At 38.3% G+C, this 24,311-nt stretch overlaps 1 protein-coding gene across 3 annotated transcripts in view; it reads left to right on the top strand.

Annotated features, from left to right (window-relative positions):
• The window catches only part of LOC126462149 (zinc finger protein 808-like), a 158,067-nt gene that overhangs the window by 116,998 nt on the left and 16,758 nt on the right, over positions 1–24,311 (top strand). Inside the window, exon 10 of one of the 3 annotated variants that reach the window (XR_007585953.1) lies at positions 16,591–16,782. The exons of the other annotated variants lie outside the window; for them this stretch is intronic. The gene's annotated coding sequence lies outside the window, so the exon portion shown is untranslated. The remainder of the gene's footprint in view (positions 1–16,590; positions 16,783–24,311) is intronic. 3 annotated transcript variants of the gene reach the window in all.

A 24,311-nucleotide genomic window follows, 5' to 3' on the forward strand; every position in this document is an offset into this window, starting at 1 on the left:
GCCCTTGGTACAATGCACGTTTCAAGCCATTCACCTCGATGATGATGATTGTGGAGATGACCATCGACGTAGTGTAGCAAAAATGTAATTCACCTGATGAGCTGACACATTTAAATTGATGGTCAAATCCCAATCGTCTTGTCCCCCCTGTAATCGTAATTGACAATGTCGTTGGGTCAACACCTGAATATATTGGGGAGGTCTGCTGCGAAGCTCCAAGTTCAACAACGCACAATGAACAGTGTGCTCCGAAACACCAATGTGTGCACCAGCATTGTGTCTTTCCGCAGAGATGCCACGGATCACCATCTATCTTACTTTACAGAGCAGACAAGCCCCTGAAACCTATATACCATGAAGAGTTGTGCACATGCAACGATTTAGTGCCTAGTGGTAGTTCCATTGTCCTTCTACCTCTTTCTGTAGAAGCTCGTGATAGTAGCACATGAACATTCGACCAGCTTCGCCGTTTTCGAGACGCTCATTCACAGGCTCTGCTTTATGATAATTTACCCTTTATCTGTCTGTTCCGCTTACATAGTTCTGTTACCATGTCACGTACTCGCAAGATCACCAGGCAGCATCTAATGTAGCGGAGGCCAGGGGTCATAATGTTTGTGTGTAACCCTGTGGTCACCTGACCAGAAGCCCCATTCCTTCTGTCACCACACTTCATTAATTTCCACTATATGTAGCTTCAATCTATCCTTTCCCATTTCTAAATTTTCTAAACTACCTACCCAATTATAGGATCTAACTTTCCATGCTCTGACCCATAGAATGCATTTTTGTTTTTACTGATGATGTCATCTTCATGATTAGTCCCCGCCTGGAGATCTGAATGGGGACTATTGTCCATCCAGAATATCTTACCCAAGAGGATATCATCATTGTTAAGCACACAGTAAAACTGTGTGCCCTCTGTAAAAATCATGGCTGTAGTTTGCTCTTCCTTTCAGCCATTCACATTGTCAGCACAATAAGGTCATGTTATCTAATACTACAATGCCAGACCAATTTAGCATTCGAACTGTTGCCCCCTGCAGCTACTGAAAAGGCTACTGCTCCCCTTCAGGAACTACAAGATAGTCTAATCTCAGCCAGTTGTGGTGTATGGCTATCTGTATTGTTTAGGTACTCAAGCTGCCAACCCCCCCCCCCCCTCCCCCCCCCCCCCTTTCCCAGTTTGCAAGGTCCATGGTCCATTCTGATATTGCTAAAGTACCCTTTAAAAACATTTTTCTACTTTTTCTTCTTTTTTTTTCCTAAATATGAATATTTCTATTGGTGATAGTGAAATTTCACCACCTGAAGGTAAGTATTGGTAAGCCATTCTGTCTTTTTGTAATGTTACCATTTCTCTCAAGTGAAATCACATTTTGATCTAACTGAATTTAGCTTGGCTTAAATTGTGGAAGTACTTGCTTCCTCCTTCTAAAAGTAATATTTTCTTAAGTTTATTTGCAAGTAAATTGATTAACCACCAACTAAATAGATTTATGTGGGAAAAAAGCAAGACTTGTTATCTGATCTCTGATAGAGCTAAAAACTGTAGAGAAGGAAAAAGACCCTAGTACGTAGATATTTGTATATTAGCAATGAAATTTTGATTAGCAAACTGCATGAGATTAAAGTTGTGGCCTGTCAGTTATATGGAAATTCATCCTCTCTGTATAAAATTACATAATTTTTGAAATAGTTATCATCTTCATGTATAGCTTTAAATTTGTGCGAGAGCGAGATTGTTCGCTGTTCTTGCATGTTTAGAGCACTTGTAAATTCCATTGCTGTTAACTCACTAGCCTGCCTGCATTTTTAGCATTACCATGCATCATATATGTATATCTAACTATAGTGGCATGTTCACAAATGACGGAATCAGATAATGGCAACTTTGTGTTAAATGGTGATGAGTATTTAATAATTTTGTGTATTTTTGACTGAAAATTTTAAAACTCCTTTAACACGCATGAGTGAACATTGCATATATTTGAGCTTTTAGCCCTTCCTCCCGTTTCCCCTCTTTTTCCTTCTACTATAAATTGAATTAAGAGCCAGAAAAATAGAATTATAGAAATAACATGAGCACATATGGAAGTCTTTACCAACCACTAAACGTCGTCGTCGTCATCATCATCATCATCATCATCATCATCATCATCATCATCATCATCCTGTTCTGTTCAGTTCAAATGTACCAAATTTAAATCCCTGGTGCCATCAAGCAGTAGATGCTCTAATTGTTAGAGCCTGCTGAGAACAAGTGAGGAGCTATTTGAAGGAGAAATAGCTCCTCTGGTGTTTGAACCTTCTGTTAAATTGCTGGGATAGTGGTATGCTACCTTAACCTGCTCCGCATTATTACACATCAGGGTGGCTCTTATTTTTCATGTTTGCTTTTTTATTCGTGCTAGGCTACCCGGTTCTGTTCTGTTGCAAGGAAAAAATTGAGTTGTGTACAATTTGGTCTGAATAGGAAATATGAAATGGATGTTTCTTAGCGAAAATCGAATAAAATAATTTTTTATCTAAGAATTACTGTACAGAATTAGCTAATTAACAAATAGCTGTATCACATTCTGCCTAATTATTAATATTTCAGTATAACTTTTATAATACAATCTATAAGACTACCTGTACAGTATTAGGTTTGTGAGGAAAATTATGTTTTCTTTTAAAATATCAATTGATTGTAATTAAAGTGCAGCTGCACACAGAGGTTCAGTGTGGGCTGTAATTGTCATATGGCAGCAGAACTTGGTAGACATGCTAATACATTAATGCAGAACAAATTTACACTGGGGGGGGGGGGGAGGAATCAGTTTCAGTACATTGTTTGTGCGACTGTGTCATCCATGCTACCATTTGACAAGCCATGAAGTGTGTGAACAGTAGGGCTATCAAAAAGAGAGATCATGCACTATTAGTGAAAGGCAGCAATTACAATGCTGCATTAAGAGTTTACCATCAACTGAAAGGTCTGAGGAGAGGTACAGTGTCATTAAATGGCTTAAAGAAGGTGATAATGAAATTGGAAAACATGGGTGAATGTGGTGTGGTACTAGGAAGAGGAAGGCGTCCTATCACAGTGGAAGTTATTGATGAGGTTGCTGTTGCTGTAACTGACCATGTGGCCTGTACCCCAGGTACTGCTGTTGTTTGTGCAGTGACACGAGAATTGTCCACCCCATGCCCAGCAATACTAGAAGTTTTGCAATCTGTTTTACATTGGTGTCCATTCAAGATCCAGATGGTGCAGCAACTGAAATCTCATAATCTGCAGCAACATTCTGAATTTGCTCTTCAGTTTCTGGCACGGATCTAAGTCGATGACATGTGACCGGGCAATATTCTGTGGAGTGACGAGGCCCATTTTACATTGCAGCGTGCAGTAGATACACAGAACTGTCAAACTGCTTTGGAAGAGCGCAACTGAGTAGAAACCACTATTTTCATGCAGGATTGGGTGACACCTCAATTTGAAAGATCTGCTTAATGCCACCTTCCACAAGCTTGTTATCTATTGACGTTTTCCAGATGCATGGCATGCAAGATCGTCTGATCCGACTCCATGTGACTTTTGGCTCTGGGGGTATCTAAAAGAACACATTTACCAGTGACACATCTGATCTTGGCCTGAACTGAAGGCCACTATATGTGAACACGTTGCTCAGATCCCACTGGAAAGCTGCAAGCAACTGTTGATAAAGTCTTTTCACAGATGCAGCACCTCATCGATGTCTTCGGTGCTCATATTGAACAAATTGTGGAAGCAGCAGTTACTGATATCAACATTAAATCATTATCTTGTTAGGAAGAACTTGTGCAATCCTATTATTGATACCTGTGATTGGTTGCTTCATACTCGAATCCTTTTAATATTTCTGTCTGACCCAACAATTCAGTGTTTTGATTACTTAGATATTTTGCTTTTTAAGAGAAGGGGGTGGGGTCGAAGAATGCCGAGATGACAAACTGAGAAGACAGCCACCATAAATTCCATTTCAATTTTTATAGGGCCACATGTGAGACTACAAATATCACACTGTTGATCGTGCAATGTTTTAAATTTTAGACATGTCATTGACATCGATTCACTGTAGGATTGTGAAACATACATTGCATTTGAAAATCATGAAACACCTTGAAGAAAAAGGATGTATCAACACACAAATAACATGGATAAAAAAATATTGTTCTTGTGAAACCACAGGCTTCTACTCACATGAAGTTATGAGTGCCACTGACAGCTGATACCATATTTCTAGATTATTAGAAGGCTTTTGACTCCATTCTTCACAAGCGGCTTCTTATCAAATTGTGTGCCTTTGGGGTGTCATTTCAGTTGTGTCAGTAGATTCATGGTTTCCTCTCGGAAAGATCACAGTTCATAGTAGTTGGTGGAAAGTCATCTACTAAAACAGAAGTGATATCTGTGGTTCCCCAGTGAGGTGTTATAGGTCCCCCAGCTGTTCTTAATATACATAAATGATTCAGATTAAAACCCTAGCAGCCCTTATAGATTGCCTGTAGATGAGGCTGTAATTTACCATCTGCTAAAATCATCAGAAGATCAAAACAAATTGCAAAATAATTTCAGCGAGGTACCTGCATTGTGTGAAGAGTGATAGTTAACCCTATATAATGAAAAGTGAGTGTTCCTCCACATGAGCACTTTAAAAAAAAATCTGCAGTATTTTAGTTACATAATAAATCATAAAAATTCAAAGGTTGTAGATACAACAATTACGGGCCACTTAAGTTGGAACCATCACATAGTAAATGTTGAGGGGTAAGAAAACCAAAGATTGTCTGTTATTGGCAGAACACTTAGAAGATGCAACAAATTTACTAAAAAGACTGCCTACAATGCAGTTGTATTTCATTTTCTGGAGTATTGCTATGCGATATGGGATTATTACCAGGTAGGATTGATGGAAAAAGTGCAGATAGTTTTGCATTGTCGTGAAATAGGGATAGAGAATGTCATGGACGTGATCACTAAGTGTAATGGTTGAGAAATAGTCTGAAAGTAGGTCTGTGACCCCTCTGCTAGTCACTTTGCAGTTTCTCCTTTTGGTGAAATTTCAAATTCGACACAGAACATAAACATTTTCAGCCATTTAATAGCTATCGCCATCCACTGTACATGATGGGTGGCCGTGGAGGACAATGAGATATTATAAGAGTTGTTACTTCATCATGAAATGTTGCCATTTAATTCTAAAAATTCCCACCGATCCTCTTTGTGCTGCCATTCTCTTAAGGTATCTCGAACAAAGTTGAGAATTTGGAACACGTTGAGTTGAATAAAGTGTTCCATGACCAGTTTGGATTGTGTGTTAACTTATTCTAGACTGAACACAAGGTAATTCAATTTCACATGTTCTGTATTGGAATTCGTATTGTTTCTCAATAAATCATTGTTTCCAAAACAGCTCTTTTAGCTCTTTGATGTACAGTAAATTTAAATATCCACTAATAACTGAGCCAGTAAATTTTAATTTCATAAATGAATTGGAAACAAAGGCATTGTCTTCGTTATGACTACTACCTTCCCTCAGAGGCGAAAGACAACTGGGGTTGAGTGCACTGGTTAAAAAAGAGAGAGAGAGAGAGAGAGAGAGAGAGAGAGAGAGAGAGAGAGAGAGAGAGGATGACTGTGCCTGCTCTGGCCTTTCACTACCTGTGCTATGCTAATTCACTTAAGGAGATTTAAGTAAACAACCTAGCTTCATTAAATAATTTGTAATGCACAACAAATATTTTTTTGAAATTGATGTTTCTCTGTAACCATAACCTTTGCTTTAGCCCATCTTCAGTTATGGAGTGATCTTCACTGCAAGTTTGTTAGATAACATGTTTGACAGCTGGCTTGCAGGGTGGAGTTGGTGCACAAACTCTGACATGGTGTGAGTTGGCCCTAAAGCTACCAGGCTCTGTTGACTGCGCTGCGTGAAAAGCAAGGCACGTGAGGCGGCCAATCTGTAATTTTTCTCAGCGACTTTAAGGAAACTATTTTGTAAAAAAATTTGATTCTTGCAAATCTTATAGCTTCATTTGTGAGCTTCAGGATGAACTGCATCACATTTAATTAATTGTCACAGTTTTTTTTAATGATTTTGTGATGTCTTCAGCTGCCATTCTGTTTATTTGATGTACAATTATGCCATTTTCAAGAATTTTATGGGTGATTTTTTAATGGTATATTATGGCATATACATCCTTCCTCCTACAACTGCATGTAATGGTCACAAAATAAATTAGAAATAGTTTTTTCCTATTTAGGAAAAACTATTTCTAATTTTATTTTGTGACAGTTACTTTCAGTGATAGGAAGGAAGGATGCACATGGCATAATATACCGTTAAACAATCGTCCATGAAATACTTGAAAATGGCCTAAAGCCAAAATTATACATCTGTACATGAAATAAAGAGAATGGCAGCTGAGGGCATTGTGGAATCATTCAAAAAATTCATCACAGCTGCAGACTGTATCGCAAAGATCATGTAACTATCTCAGTAATTGTGATACTCAGAGATTGAGTAGAGTACTGCAAGAAATTCTAAAAGTTTGCATTGAAAAATAGGAGTAGCTATGAATTCAAGTTTGGTGCCTGTTAAGTCATTTACTGCTGCATACGAAAAGGGACTAACATTTTGAGTTATTCTTTAAACTTGGAAGGATGTTGCTATCCATCTCCAGTCTCAAGGAAATGGAGAAAAACAGGAATGAAATATTCGTAATATCCCATATATGTAAAACTTCCATATGTACTTTAACATTCAAGTAACTAAAACTCTTTTTATTTTAATAAATTAATGTAATTTTTTAATGGCTGTTGATGGCTGGTTATGTGAAAATTGCTGTGGCTTTTGCAAAAATGAACCATGGACCTTGCCGTCGGTGAGGTAGCATGTGTACCTCAGTGTTACAGGGAGCTGTACTATAGACCCAACCACAACAGAGGAGTGTCTGTTGAGAGGCCAGACAAATGTGCAGTTTCTGAAGAGTGGCAGCAGCGTTTTCAGTAGTTGCAGGGACAACAGTCTGTATGATTGGCTGATCTTTCCTTGTAACACGAACTAAACCGGTCTTGCTATGCTGGTACTGCAAACAGCACTGCTCTATGCCTAGCCACATTTCCATCTAACACAATTGTGATAAACATTGTGTCTGGTTGGCACAGTTTTTAACTCAACTGCCTAGTAAGCAGGAGATCCTGGGCTGTGCCTAGTAAGCAAGAGGTCCCGGTCTCGAATCTCGATCCAGCATACATTTCCGCTCGTTACTGCTGAGTCCGCATAAAGTCGCAATGGAGCTGACATCAATAGCTCTTCCCCTCCCCTTACCTTACATTCTCCCCCCCCCCCCCCCCCCCCCACCTTCGATTTATAGGAAATTATATCACAGCTGTGAATTCTGGGTAGTGTCTGTTCTTCCAAATATGTCCGAGAGAACAGACCCCACGCTTTCATATAGAAGGAAAATAGTAGATGTATATGGAAAGGAATGGAAGAGAAAGCCGCCTGGTAGGATTTTGCTCAGAGCCCAATTTAATCATCGTTAACACTTGATTTAAGAATCATGAGAGAGGGTGTATATGTGGGAGAGACCTCGAGACGCTGGAAGGTTTCGAATTGGTTATATAATGGTAAGACAGATTTTGGAAGCAGATTTTAAATACATATCTAGGGAAGATGTAGACTATGACCACCAGTTATTGGTTAAAAACTGTAGGTTAAAATTCAAGAAATTGCAAAAAGGTAGAAAATTAAGGAAGTGAGACCTGGATAAGTTGGAAGAACCAGAAGTTGTTGAGAGTTTGATAGGGAGCATTAGGCAATGGTTGCCTATAACAGGGGAAAGGAATACAGAAGATGAAGAATGGGTAGCTTTAAGAGATGAATTAGGGAAGGCAGCAGAGGATCAAATAAATAAAAGACAAGGCCTATTAGACATCCTTGGATAACACATGACATATTTAATTTAATTGGTGGAAGCCAAAAATATAGAAATACAACAAGTGAGGCAGGCGGAAGCGATACAAATGTCTAAAAAATGAGATTGACAATAAGTGCCAAATGACTAAGCAGGAATGGCTAGAGGACAAGTGTAAGGATTTAGAAGCATATTTCTCTAGAGGAAAAATAAATACTGTCTACAGGAAAATTAAAGAGACTTTTGAAAAAAAGAGAAACAGCTGTACAAATATCAAGAGCTCAGACGGAAAACCAGCACTAAGTAAAGCAGGGAAATTGAAAGGCCAAAGGAGTATATAGCAGTTCTATGCAAGGGAGATGAACTTGAAGGCAATATTTTAGAAATGGAAGAAGACATAGATGAAGATGTGATGGGAGATACAATACTGTGAGAAGAATTGGACAGAGCACTAAGAAAGAGCAAGTCGGAATGAGGCCCTAGCAGTGGACAAAATTCCGTCAGAACTACTGACAGTCTTGGGAGAGACAGCCGTGACAAAACTCTTCCATCTGGTGTTAAAGATGTATGTGACAGGTGAAATACCATCATACTTTAAGAAGAATATAATAATTCCAGTTCCAAAGAAAGCAGTTCCTGGCAGGTGTGAAAATTATCCAACTATGAGTTAAGTCATGGTTGTAAAATATTAACACAAATTCTTTACAGAAGAATGGAAAAAATTGGTAAAAGCTGACTGTGGGCAATATTAGTTTGGATTCTGGAGAAATGCAGGAACTTGCAAGGCAGTACTGATCTAACAGCTTATTTTAGAAGGTAGGCAAAACTACATTTGTAGACTGGGAGAAAAATTTTGACAGTGTTAACTGGAATACCCTCTTTGAAATTCTGAAGGCAGCAAGTGTAAAATACTCTTCTGTAGAAACCAGATGACATTTATAGAGAGTCAAGGGTCATAAAAGGGAAGCAGTGGTTGAGAAGGGAGTGAGATAGGGTTATAGTCTATCCTCGATGTTATTCAGTCAGTACATTGAGCAAGCGGTAAAGAAAACCAAAGAAAAATTTGGAGTAGGAATTAAAATTCAAGGAGAAGAAATGAAAACTCTGAGGTTTGCCAATGACTTTGTAATTCTGCCATACAGCAAAAGATTTGGAAGAGCAGTTGAACAGAACAGACAGTGTCTTCAAAGGGAGATATAAGATGAACATCAACAAAAGCAAGACATGAATAATGGAATGCAGTCGAATTAAATCAGATGGTGCGGAGGGAATTGGATTAGAAAATGAGATGCTTTGAACTAGTAGGTAAGTTTTGCTTTGCTATTTGGGCACCAAAATTATTGGTCACGGGTGAAGTAGAGAGGATATAGAATGTAGACTGGCAATGGCAGGAAAAGAATTTCTGAAGAAGACAAATTTGTTAGCATTTTATATAGATTTAAGTGTTAGGAAGTCTTTTCGGAAATTATTTGTGTGTAATGTAGCAATTTATGGAAGTGATACATAGATGTTAAAACAGTTTAGGCAGTAAGAGAATAGAAGCTTTTGAAATGTAGAGATGCAGAATAATACTGAAGATTAGATTGGTAGCCCACGTAACTAATGCGGAGGGAAGGTAAGAAATTTGTGGTACAGCTTGACTAAAAGAAAGGATCAGTTGGTAGGACATATTATGAGACTTCAAGGGATTTCCAGTTTAGTATTGGAGGGAAGTGTTGGGTGTAAAAGTTGTAGAGGGAGACCAAGAGATGAGTACAGTCAGCAGTTCAGAAGGATGTAGGTTGCATTAGTTATTTGGAGATGAAGAGGCTTGCACAGGATAGAGTAGCTTGGAGAGCTACATCAAACTAGTCTTTGGACTGAAGATCACAGAAGCAACATTTTGATACTGCAGTTGAAGCGATGTCAAACAAATGTTCTATTCACTCTTTTAAAATGTCTAGGAAAGTGTTAAAATAACATTTTAAGAAGTCTAAATTTCAAAAGAACCCCCGGAAGGTCACAGTACTAAAACATAATTTTTTAAAAATCAAGCACTGGGTAGTAATAAGCATTAAACATGATCGATTTTTCCGCCAGGGCCTTGAAAATTTATTTCCTATCGCACTGTCACTCTTTGATGATGTAAGTTCACCTTGATCATGGCTTAAAACTTTATCAAAGATGAGTACTCCACCTCCGAAATCAGTTCCTTAACATCAGAATTTTTAAAATAAGTTTTCCTGCACATTCTCACTTACTGAATCTTGTGATATCACCAAATCTGCTGGTGATATATTATTATTAGTGTTAACATTATCTCATTTAAAGAACTTTTTGCATGTTTCATTGCATTGGTTTTCAGTGTTCACTCCTCAGGTTTGGTAGACAATCATTTACAATTTCTACACTGCTCAGTGCAGAGATACCAAGCTTATAATCAGAATCATCACTATTATTAAACATTACAAAAGAGAATTTAGTATTTCCAACATTTAATTTATATTCATAAATTTCAGTGCATTATTATTTGTTATCTAATGAAAAATTAAATTCAAGGGAACATTAGTAAGTGCGGCAGAAGCAATATTTGGGAGGACATATACATCTACGCGATTACTCTGCTATTCACAATTAAGTGCCTGGTAGAGGGTTCAGTGAACCACCTTCAAGCTGTCTCTCTACCATTCCATTCTCGAACGGCGCGCAGGAAAAACATGCACTTAAATTTTTCTGTGCGAGCCCTGGTTTCTCTTGTTTTATCGTGATAATCATTTCTGCCTACGTATGTGGGTGGCAACAGAATGTTTTTGCAATCAGAGGAGAAAACTGGGGACTGAAATTTCATGAGAATATCCCGTTGCAACGAAAAGCGCCATTGTTTTAATGATTGCCACTCCAATTCACATACCATGTCTGTGACACTATCTCCCCTATTTCGTGATAATACAAAACGAGCTACCCTTCTTTGAACTTTTTCAATATCATCCGTCAGTCCCACCTGATACAGATCCCGCACCGCTCAGCAGTACTCCAGAATAGGGCTGACAAGTGTAGCGCAAGCAGTCTCTTTGATAGATCTGTTGCACCTTCTAAGTGTTCCGCCAATGAATGTCTTTGGTTTGCTCTACCCACAACATTATTTATGTGATTGTTCCAATTTAGGTTATTTGTAATTGTAATCCCTAGGTATTTAGTTGAATTTACAGGAGAGTGGGGGATACAATGGCTATATCAAGTAATGAAAAATTGTGTGGAGACAGATGATGATCCCAGAAAACTGGAAGAAGTGAATAATTGTCCTGATCTTTAAGAAGGGAAATGGAAAAGAGTGCAAGAACTATCGGTGGGGGTGGGGGGGGGGGGATGATAACATTGAGGACTCATTGCCCAAAGATTTTTGAGAAAATTTTGGAAGCAAGAATTCAGGCAAAATTAGAAGGAAGAATGAGAGAAGAGCAACTTGGCTTCAGAACAGGAAGACCCATGGTGGTACTAATTTTTGCTGTAAGACAACTGCAGGAACGGCACTATGAATATGGAGTAGATCTACTAATGAGCTTCCTGGACATTGAAAAAGCGTACAATAGTGTACGTAGAAGCAAAGTGTGGAAAGCCCTGGAGAACAGAGGAGTAGCCAAACAGATTATTTGGGGGATACGGGAAATGTACCATGGAAGTGTAAGCTGTGTGAAAGTGGGAGGAGAGAGATCAGTTTGGATTGAACAGAAGAATGGCTTGAGGCAGGGAAGTGCACTTTCATTATTACTCTTCATTGTAGTGATGGATGACATAATGAGTACAGTAGCACAAGTAATTGGTGAAAGGAAGATGTAAGCTATGGTGTTTTCCAATGATCTGATGATTTGGGGGAATAAGTAGGAGGAAGTACAAGAGCAGTTGGACATATGGGAACGAACAGTACAAGAATGTGGGATGAAATTTAGTGCAAGTAAGAGTGAGATGAGTATCACAACCAGAAAGGAGAGAGGAACAACTGGAATAACGATTGGTGAGGAATGTTTGAGGAGAGTGGAGAGTTTAAAGTACCTAGGAAGCCTGATACAGGAAGATGGAAAAAATGGCAGAGAAATAAACGGCCGGGGGAGAAAAGCAGAAGCATTTCGGAAGAGAGTCAGAAGCCTGATATGGAGCAAGGATGTACCCCAAATCAGTAAAAAGGCTATATGCCGGTCATACTATGTCCCGATCCTGACATATGCATCAGAAATCTGGGTTATTAAAGGAAGAGAGAAAAGCAAAGTACAAGCTAGTGAGATGAAATTCTTGAGAAACAGTATTGGAGTGACAAAGATAGGTTAAGAAATGAGAGGATCAGAGAGTTAATGAAGGTGGAACCATTACAGGAGGAGATAGAGAAATCAAGGCTGAGATTGTATGGACACATTAAGATAATGGAGGAGAAGAGGATGCCCAGGAGAGTACATGAGATGAAACTGGTAGGAAAGAGACAGAGAGGTAGACTGAGAGACAGATGGCTGAAAGAAGTAGAGGAATGCGTCCAGAGGAAAGGAGAATTTTTTGCAGTTATTTACTTACTCTCAAGAAACACACAGACTGTGACCATTAACCATGCGACAGGCAGTTAATCATGAAGCTGACAATTGAAGCTATAAAATTTGTGAAAATAATTCTTTTTTCTTGTCTTTTTTTACTGAGTAGTTTAATGAAAATCACTTGAGAGAAATTGCAGATAGGTTGACGAGTGCAAAGAAGTTCCATTTGGTCTTGAGGGTTAACTGGTGTTGTCAGGATGTTCCCACCCTATAGACTGTGACACCAGATGCCATATAGGTCTCCTGATGGTCCAGCTCAGTTAGCATGTAGGGAATCTTGCAAGGGAAATAGAACTGGAGCATGTCATAGAAAATATGCACAGCCCCCTGCATGGCAGTAAGGTGACAGAGACTGGTGGGGAACCATCACACAATCCAACGTGAGAGTGCTTTACCCCTCCCTTACTTTTATTACTGCCTGTATCCTTCTGATAACAAGTTTCACACAGCTTACATTATTATACACTGCTGCGATCGTGCGTTGTTCTCACCCTTTGTTCACAAACGGATCTTTTCTTTTTTTTTCTTAAAAAATACCTTGTCTTTCTTTTAAAATGACAATGAAGACCAAAGAAGGCGTGCATGTAGTGAAAATTTGAAGCATGTCATGATGCCATGTTGTTCTGTGTCTCATTCACACCATCAGCAACAGTTAGCTGCAAATCTCACTCTTATTCATGTTCTTGAATGGATATCAGAGAATACACATATGGCAGATAGTAGTGCTGTATCCTTAACGAAGCAGGTTTCAAGCCCAGTGTAACTGAGTAACTGCTTTTGTTAACTATATTTGTCACCTTCTGAATTTCTGCAGTTTCTTGGATAACTAGACTGCAGATGTTGAACACTTAGAAAACTGGAATTTTGATATCAAATTCTGTAATGTGGCCAATATTAAACAAATGCTCTATTACAAAAAAATGTATCTACAGAACATGAGTTGTTGTGTGTGTTTAGTAGCACAGATCAAAACCTTACATATCGTTTAATTAATACACAAAGTCTTACGTTACATGGATCTTATGTGTTTAAACCCCCCCCTGAGTGTGGGAGCAAACCTCTGAGATGCTCCTTCAGAGTGCACAGAACTGTCTCCATCCTGAATTCATAATCAACTGGGGCCTGGAGTAGAGGGAGAAAGGTGCAGACATTTTGCTTCATTTATGCTTATGCATTCATTAGTAGCACCACAGCATGAATTCGGTTATATGTTTATACTATAATCTCGTGAAAATTACACATCATCACATGCAACCTTTGAAGAAATTTCATTCAGAGTTCTCATTAGTTTGAAATATTTCAAGAGCATTTCCAGTAATATTTGTAAATTCTACATATATAGTATATAAAATTTACACTATGGTGTATCAAGTTCACTTATATTGGCAGATTATACATACCTAACTATGAATGTCATCAACCTGTGCAAACAGCAAATGCATGTATTAAATGCGGGCGATCAATCATGTCATCACTGACCACGACAGTTAAATTTTTAGTATACAAAGTACGGTTACAAAACTATGGTAAGTTCGAATAGCTGCTTTCATATGGCTACCAATGCCTGAAAAGATAACAGAAGAGTTAGTATATATTAAAAAATATAGTTTCTGCTGTTCTACAAGTATGATAAAAGCTCGAAAACAAGTAAGAAACAAGCCATCACAGTGCATGTTGTGTATTCATATTGTGAGCAGCTGTGAGTTGATCCTAAACTCACAAATATTGACAGGTCTATCTGTTGGCCAACAATGGAGAAAGAGCATCGCATTTGCTTTCTTTGTACCATTAAAGCATCCACTACTCAAACACTTTCCAATGTATTCAGTCATTTATTTTTCAATTCTTTAAATGTATTTTCGTGTACCTTTGATTTCTTCTTCTTCTTTTTCTTCTTCTTCTTGGTATCATCTTCCTCCTCTTACTGCTAGGTAATGTTGTTTTCCTTTATTCATAACTTTGCTGTGTATTTACAGGTTCTGCTAGACTACTTCAAAAGTGTTTGTCACCCACATCATGCAGTATCCCGTCCTCGTTACTACATATCTATACAGATTTAACTAGGGTTTCTGTATCCCTTTGCTGTTTCGCTTTTCTTACTTCTTTCTTAGATCTCTTAGCCTATGCAAAACCTTTATTTTCTTATTAGACTGATTTTCTTTCAATTATTTGTCAAAAAAGATCCATTTGAGTCTTCATTATTTTGAAACTTATGTGGACGGAAATGTATGTGTGAGGTGTCAGTTGTTTTAAATCTCTCCGTTGGGTACTAATACATGTAATTTGATATAGGGCTTCACACAGGTTCCATTGATTTATGACACTTCTTACCACTTAGGAACACTGGGAAATTGCTCTTGTTAATTGTTTTTGGAAGTCCAATGTGAAGGAAGAATTAATTTGTTTCACAGTATGTTTTTAAGAATTGAATACATTGGGCTTCATTTGTTTCGATGTTATATGAAACTATAGAATCCAACATAGCTTTGTCTGTTCTAGAAATTCGAACTCTGTTGTCAAATATTAATGTATGGAACAGTGTTTCAGTGATGCAATACATGAATTCAACCAAATAAAATAAAAATGGGATACATCAAGATTATACTATACAACACACTACTGTTATAGTTGTTTTTTTATTGGTTATCAATTTTGGTTGATTTAATATTATCAGTGGTCATAAAAACCTAATCTAATGCATATCCAACAGTTGCAGTGCAGTGCATGCAAACCTCCATCCTAAGACAGAGGTCATGTTGGGTCAACACATTATGTTTTAGTAGAAGTTTACAGAATGTGTAAACATTGCAGTTGTAGACTACACATTTCAATAGGTTTGTGAGCTATGGATGGTCTGAAATTGATAGCTGAAAATAAAAATAGCTATTTGTGTTTCATATAATGCAATTCTCAGCATTGCTAAAAGCTGTTCAGCAGTGCTGACACACAATATTACTGGAATAAATCTGTCCCAATTTAAACTGCTAAACAATTAATGAGAGCTATTTCTCCACCCCCATTGATAGGACATTTCTAAATTTTTTGACCTCAGGTATACTATATCAAGTTTACATCCCCTGAGACAATTTCTAATATCTTGTGTGTGTGTGTGTGTGTGTGTGTGTGTGTGTGTGTGTGTGTGTGTGAGAAATTTTTTGACCTCAGGTATACTGTATCAAGTTTACATCCCCTGAGACAATTTCTAATATCTTGTGTGTGTGTGTGTGTGTGTGTGTGTGTGTGTGTGTGTGTGTGTGTTTGTTTGTTTATATATAATATAAAAATAAGGTGTACATATAACAGTTCTTAAAAATTCAAGTTACCTATCACTGTTGCTGACTACAAGGAAGTTGCACCCAGTGCTATTACAGCTTTCCAGTTGGTCTATTACTCATTTTGTATTAACTGAACATCACTTGCCAGTCTGGTATGAGAATTTGACTTTAGTGGCATTATTAATTTTTGAAAAGACAATTTTGACTTGAATTGACAAGTGAACTTCCATTTTAATTCGTTGTGGTTTCTGTATAGTGTATAATTCAGCCACTGATGGCATTTATGTCATCGGAAGGGTCCTGATATCTTATAACTCTACTTTGCTGCAGAATATGATTTTCTCCTCACATACTTGCTGTTGTAAAGGAAACTGTAAGTGTTTTGCTTTCTTCTGATACATACATGGTCAAAATGTTTGTTGTTGAGAGGATACTTCTTCAGTCATTGCAATAACTTAAAATTTTTTATATGATAACCGCAGTACGTCGGAAATTAGAAACAGTATGAAACAATGTAATTATTACTTCTGTAGGATGTCAGGTTTATATTCATCTCTGCTGTTATTTGTAGCAATGGTGCTTGGGAGCTGAAAACAGTTACTAGTTCCATGATATTTTGATTGTTTTGGCATCCAGAATGGCCTTATATACTGTAGCACTCTTGTATTTAGTGTATTAGATCATCATTTGCATTTCGTTATTTCTGCATTTTCTTTAACTTTCTCTTCTTTTTCAAGTATATTTCAGAAAGAGAATGGTGTTACAGAAGAATTTCTGAAATGTTTCTGGTGATACTTTTTTGTTGTTTCTACTAGGAAAATGACTGTCCAAGAATCAGAAATAAATTTAACAGATTTCATGGCAGAAGATGTGGCTACAGACAGTGTCAATGACACGGCGAATTTGCAACTCTTAAACTTGACACATTTCATGATGCCACTGTCCATGGAATGAATGTCTTGTGGTCTTTAATGGAAACTGTGCATGCAGTCCATACAGCTGCTGAGGTATGCACATAACTGTTCATTTTTTGCCACCTCTTTATGATAAGATCAGCTTTCTCTTCTTTAGAGGGTACAATTTTCATTATTATCAAAAAAGAAAAAAATCAAAGTTTGCATAGCAAATTTTAAGATTCAGTTGGAAATTGATTACATTGTGGCAGGTTCACACTTTTTCAGAGAAACTTATAATATTTTGAGGTACAATGTAACTATGAGCTATGAATGAAGTCAGTCCACGCAGTTTTCTTATGCAGTTAAAAGCTGTCATGACCAGGCACAACTATGATGTAGGAACTGTTTTGTTATGAGTGTCAATAGATACTTGAGCAATCCAGTAGACAGGACAGTGGTTCTCACATAAAAATAGTAAATTCTGATGTGTTATTCTGTACTCAAGTATTCTAGTATTATTTTCTGTTGAAACAGTTCATGTGTCAATCTCTATTTGCCACAGTGTGTGCAGTAGGTTTTAGATATTCTATATAAACCTTTGGGATTCTGGTATGCCTTAGTTGTGAAGATTGTTGGTATGTGCAGTAGGCTGTAATACAGCAGATGGTAGCCTAAAGGAATTGGAGTTTTGCTTGTGCCATTACAAATATTTGTGTTGAAACTGATATGTTATTGAATTTTACAAACAGAAATCATAAAACCTGCAGCTATACGTGGCTGTAGGTTTTATAGTTCCTGTTTGTAATAGCTGTCTCCTTAAAATGCTCTGGGACTGCTCTGCATGTAGTGTCTACCTCCACTCTGTGTATTTTAATTGTGGTTGCAAATACTTTGGTGCATAGTGTAGTGCATGTTTTTCTTACGTATATTTTATAATTTCTCAAGTGTCCCTTGTGAAAACTTCTCAGTGGTATGAATGTAATTATATTTCTGTTGTGTTTAGGACAGTATGCTGTAGGTGGCTGTTTTGTGAGTTGTGTGATGGTAGTGTTCTGTTGGCTCCAATTTTTTCATTACCTCTTGACCAGGCAATATGTTTGTAAAACCTTTGACAACATGCATAATTTCTCTGATTGTTTTGTTTTCCCTGAAACTGCAAGAAATCAGAGCAGAGAGATTTTTTGCTAGCAGTCCTGTCACTCTTACTGTTTGTTTCATTTCTCTTTTGTATGAATTATGATTAGCTTTCCAGCTTTCACTTTCTGATCTGTTGTTTTTCTTCCTTGATATTTACAATATTTTCTTACCAATAATTCTTTATATGCACATTTCTGAAATTTGTGAGCCTGTCAGTTGGTTATCTGGCATTTTCTGTTTGTGCTGTATTGTGTTTTTGCCTGCCTGTCTGTTTTGTTCATTCTTTGAAAATAAAAGACACGTACACATGAAGCAAATATACAAATCCTGGTGCACTGTCTGTGATTAATCTGAAATCTTGAAGTATCAGTGTTTGTGTACTGTAATTATTACTATTAAAAGAAACACATCAGGAACATTGATAATTTTTTAAGTTTGTTGTGGTGCAAAACTTTTGTATTGTGTATAGAAAAACTTTAATTTTCATTGAGCATTGAAATAATATACCTGGTTTATAATTTTTTTGTGTGGATGTAGCATGTAATAATCCAGTAGTTTATGCTTTGTGCAGCAAAGGAGTGCCACCTACTTGTTACAGGATCCTGCCCTAGCAATGCTCTGTGATCAACCTTTGGGCTGACTACTGTATACATTTAACTGACAATGAAACAAGATATTAGCGATAGCAGTAATACTAGTGAGAGATATTGCTTGAATGCCATCTGGTGTGAGGCAGCACATTTTGAATGCTGTTCCATTTTACTGCTGCTCAGGTTCTGTTCCATTCTGTGTGTGGCGAGCTTTTTTCCTCAAGAAGGGGTGGAATGTTGTGTCCATGGTGCATGAGCAATTCTTCATTTTCTCAGCACCATGTGTAAAAAGATTATGGATACCTGTATTTATGACAACAGTACTTAGAGCTTGAGGATTGCCTGTGATGTACCCAAAATTTTGACTTCTCACAATTTGCCATTAATGAGCCAGCTAACAACAAAAAAAATGTGGACATAGTTCTTAACCAGAATAAAGAGATGAGTAAGAAAGGAAGAGAAGAAACTTCACAAAAGTGGAAGAAGGATGAAGTGCAGTCAGTGTAGTTCCGAAGTTTGTTATTGTTCAAAGCATTGTTTCATGTCTGTGGGAGCATGCCAGACCACAGGCACTGCTGCATGTAGGAGTGGAGGTGGTCGACCATGGGCAACTGCTGCAGCACGTGACTGGTATGTTCAGGACTAAACCAACGAGTAACGTGGTCTTGCACTCTACTTGGGTGAGAGCAGATTCAGTCTGAATAGTGATTCTGGATGTACCCTCAAACAGTGAGAGGTTAGAATACGTAATATACCAAGGAGCATTGTCGAAGATGATGATTAGGTGGACCAAGTGTTATAGTGTGGAGAGGCATGATGTTGGATTGGTGTACTGACCTCTAAATTGTTGAATATGGTACTGTAGTAATAGGAATTGGACATGAACAGTAGACACTGGCCAACCGGCCAAGAGTGTCGATGTTGAGCCGCTGAAAACAATGGAAAGAAACAGCACCAATTGATGGACAACAAAGACAACACAGCAGAATACCAATTTTGGAGATTGAACCAAATGGAGAGCCTACACATAGCAAAATCATGAATCAAATGACGAGTACAATGAAAACTATGAGAGCACAGTCAGAAGATGACAGAGGTTCAAGCCCATGTGCTGCTAGCTTTATCGAGCGGCCACAAGTTCCAATAGGCCAGTACGGGGCAGCTTGGCCTGCACATAGCACTGAGTTGGCGCTCACAAATTTTAAGAGCTCTGCTTTGGGACTGTTGTCCAGATCATGCATGCTGACAGGCTTTCAAGCTCATCAGTCCAGGAAACATGATACCTCCCCACTGTAATGGATCTGGGAGATCTGTTATTTTTTTTACCGGATTTGTTGATACCAAATTGTAAATGTTTTCTTATATTTTTTGTCAGAATTTTTTTATTATAATTTGCCTTATCTTATGTTAATTTACTTATATTTATGAGAGTGAAAGCATATTGATTACTATTAGTAAATGTGTCGAAGAATAGCAAAGAGACTGATTACAAGTGGAAGCTTGTGTGTTGTGTAAAATGTCTTTGACGCTGGAGTCGTCTTTGACTATAGTCAGTCGGCAGTTAACTCTTGGTGTGTGTTGACGGAACAAGAATGTGCAGGTCGCCATCATAAATAATTTTGAATTATGTTACTATTTTTTCTTATACAAACTTTAAGAAGAAACTACATTCGAAGAAATGGTATTTTGAAGCAACAAAAATGATGAAACACATTGAACCAGGTCGTTTCTGCAGCCGATAAAGATGCATTGTGGAATCATACTCCCAATAGACAACTGAAGCCAAGACCAATTCCGCCTCGTAAACATCTAATGGAAAAGGTACTGTCACGAAATATGCCAAATTTAAGTAAGTAAAAAAAAAGTGAGCATATTTCAACTTTGTGTATCAGCTGGGATAGCAATTTCACCACCAAACTGGGCACATAAGGCCTGAAGCAGTCTGGATGACATTTTAGAAGGTGAACTGGTGGCATGGTTGGAGTCCCAGCAGTGGAGCTCAACAGCTATGAGTAGGGTTGTGGGATGTTGGGCAAGTCCTTGTGAGTCAGCCACCCACTAGTTGGGTTGCCTACACAAACAAAAGAATTTGTAACTCACAGTTGCCACATTAATTTGTTCATCATAGTAGTTTAGCACACCAGGTACACTGAGGTGACAAAAGTCATGGTATACCTTGTAATATCATTTTGGACCTCCATTTTCCTGGTGTAATGCAGCAACTCGACATGGCATGGACCCATCAAGTCGTAGGAAGTCCCCTACAGATATATTGAGCTAGGCTGCCTCTACAGCTTCCATAATTGTGGAAGTTTTGACAGTGCAGGACTTTATGCGTGAACTGACCACTTGATTATGGTCCATAAATGATCATGGGATTCATGTCGGGTGATCTGAGTGGTCAAATCATTCGCTCAAATTGTCCAGAATGTTTTTCAAACCAAGTACGAACAATTGTGGTTCATTATCATCCATAAAAATTCTTGTTGTTTGGGGACATGAAGTCCATGAATGGCTGCAAATGTACTCAGAGTAGCTGAACATAACCAGAGTAACAGACCATTTCATTGAAACACAGCCCATACCATTACGGAGTCACCATCAGCTTTGCACTGTCTTGTTGACAACTTGGGTCCTTGGCTTCATGGGGTCTTCACCACACTTGAACTCTGCCATCAGTTCTTAACAACTGAAATCGGGACTCATATCAGCAGGCCACAGTTTCCCAATCATTTAGGTTCCAACTGATACGATCACGGGCCCAAGAGAGGCACAGCAGGTGATATTGTGCTGCTAGCAAAGGCACTTACATTGGTCATCTGCTGCCATAGCCCATTAATGCCACTCCATCGTATATCCCACATTGATTTGTGCAGTTATTTCATGCAGTGTTGCTTGTCTGTTACCACTGACAACACTATGCCAACCCACTGCTCTTGGTTGTTAAATGGAGGGTGTCAGCCACTGTGTTGTTCACAAAGAGAGGTAATATCTGAAATTTGGTATTCTCAGCATACATTTGACACAGCGGATCTTGAGATATTGAATTCCATAATGATTTCCAAAATGGAATGAACCTTGCTCCTAGCTCCAAGTACTATTCCACATTCAAAGTCTGTTAATTGCCGTCTTGCGGCCATAGTCACATTGCAAACCTTCTCTTATGAATCACGAGTAGAAATGACAGCTCCACCAATGCACTGCTGTTTTATACCTTGTGTACGTGATACTGCTGCCATGTCTATATGTGCATATTGCTATCTTGTGACTTTTGTCACCTCAGTATAGTTCATCATAAGCAACACTTTCATGGCAGGCAGTGGGAAAAAGTTTACAGACTAACCAGTACACTGATTCTCACAACAGTTGTAAGAAAATATACGAGATTGATTTGAAAAGTTCTCGAAATCACCATGAGAGGTCAGCGCTAGTGCAACAAGTTGTTCACGTGATATTCAGTAGACTGTTGCCTGTCAACACGTGCCATGTCAGTGTTCTTGGAAGAGAGCTGTGGTGGTGACTTGGCTCTGTTGTTGTTCCTTCATGGTGATTTGAGAAGATGGAAAAAAATCGAGATTCGAGCAGTGATTAAGTACTTTGTAAAGAAAGGTATGAAAGCAAAGGACATTCATGCCGATTTCCAGAATACAGTGGGGGACTCTGCTCCTTCATATTCAACTTTTGCGAAGTGGGCAAACAAATTTAAATTTGGCCAGGAGAGCTTAGATGATGATCTGCATAGTTGTTGGCCAAGATGTGTCACTACTCCAGAAATCGTTGCAAAATGGTCATGGAGGATCGCCAATTGAAAGTGTGTGAAATTGCTCACACTTTCCCATATGTCATCTGAACATTTTAACTGAAGAATTAGAAATAAAAAAAATTATTTGCAATATGGGTGCCGTGACAAGACAATGCGCACCTGCATATGTCGTTGCCATGACAAAATAACACGAACTAAGGTCTGAATTGTTGCCACACCTTCCTTATTCACCTGATATGGCTCTGTCAGCTTTCCATCTCTTCCCAAAACTGAAAATTTTTCTTGGTGGATGAAGACTCACTTCAAGTGAAGAATTGATAGCCAGAGTTGACAACTATTTTTGCAGGCCTGGGGAAACTCATTTTCGAGATGGGATCAAGGCACTGGAACATCATTGAACCAAGTGCATTAATCTACAAGGAGACTACATTGAAAAATAAAAAAAAAGTTTCAGTGATGTGAGTACTTTTTTCCTGTTCTGTTTCAAGAACTTTTCAAACCACCCTCGTAGTTGTTTGTTCCTACCTTCAGTATGGTGCACCTAAAGTGAGAGTCAAGCTGCGCACATTATTTGAACTGTTCCTCTTGTTAAGAATCAATTGTTTGGAATGGTGAGGCAGAAACAGGTGCTGCATGCTGTGACAGTGCTGGGGCAGCGCTCCTGTGTTTGTTTGCACTGCAGCAGCCTGTTCATAATTTGTATTAGCTGTAGCACCTGCTGAGCATGAAACTGAATAATCTTAGTTAATGATAGTTCTTCAGAGGGACTGGTCATGATCAAACACCCAAAAAGTGGAATTTATACGAAAAACAGACCGCAAACATTATGCTGGAAGAGAGTATGAATTAAAGGCTATCCAAAAGCACAAGAAACACAGTCAGCTGCTGGGCAAATGTTCTGAAACACACATGCCACTGAAGCAATGTGGCAGGCAAGCATAGATAATGTCCATGATTCTGCAAGAAATACACACAGTAAATACAATTGGCGGAAAGTGAAACAAAAAGAAAAAAGAAACAATGTCGCCAATGTTCTGCATTGACAAGAAATAAGACCAAGCAGCAAAAGAAAATGTAGTTTCTCCTCGTTGCCAGCTGTTGGGTTGTTCTGCTGGTGGATGCCAAGGAGTTTGTGGGTTTTAAGATAAGACAGCAAAACAATAAGATGCAAATGTAGTGTATGACAAACTACTTTTACTTAGCTTGAATTCCCATAGCAAAATACAGATCACTAAACAGTGCAAGTACTGGAGCGAGGCAGAGTCCTTATATCCACAGTAGTAACAGAGGCAGTGTGTCATGGTACAAAGACTAGACTAGACAGACACAGTTGATGGGTACAACATGTGGCATCCTTTAACTCGGTTCTGTGGCAGCGCTGCTCGCTCTGGCTGAGGAGGGTGTGTCTTGGAGTTGTGCGCACAGTGGTGGCGCATTCACATGGTTGCTGCCAGCTTCTAAATGTGGACTGGCTTGGTATGGCATTGATAGCAAATGATACCACAAGTGCCGAGGTTACCCAGGAAGAATTCCAAATGATCATTCAAGACTATAGTGTCAGTGACATGTTACATACCATAAGTGGATGGTCTTCATACTTAGTGTACAGTATGACGATAGTTCCATGTCCTGTGATTACCCAAAAAAAAAAAATGCAGACACTTGTGAAAGATAGCAATGCCATTCTTTCAACATAACTCACCAAATCAAGGAAACATTTATTAGATTTGAAGTCCCATATTTGCAGTCCTAAAAATATTTGCTTCACTGATCCTTGGAAACTTCTTTCATAAGTGCATGAATCCATGTGAAGTTATATATATGGCTTTCATACAGATATGGCATTTTTTATATTATAGTGGAGTTTTTCTTTCTCTGCTGTCACACTCACTTGGAAAGTGGCAGTGCTTTATGTACCTGAGCTACATGCCAAGAAGAATTGCAATTACCTTGATCTTCACATACACATCATTTACATTTCTTATACTGGGTAAGTGTGAGTAGCAGATAAGAATCATTTCTTCTGAATTAACACAAACTGCAAACTTTCATGTTCTTCGAACAATAACCCTTCCACTTGCAACAGTTGTCAGAACTCTGTGCTCAGTTGCAAGGGACTTTAAACAAAAACAGTGTGATTTTACATGTTC

The sequence above is a fragment of the Schistocerca serialis genome, chromosome 1 (assembly GCF_023864345.2).
Source record: "Schistocerca serialis cubense isolate TAMUIC-IGC-003099 chromosome 1, iqSchSeri2.2, whole genome shotgun sequence".
In the NCBI taxonomy this organism is placed as follows: domain Eukaryota; kingdom Metazoa; phylum Arthropoda; class Insecta; order Orthoptera; family Acrididae; genus Schistocerca; species Schistocerca serialis.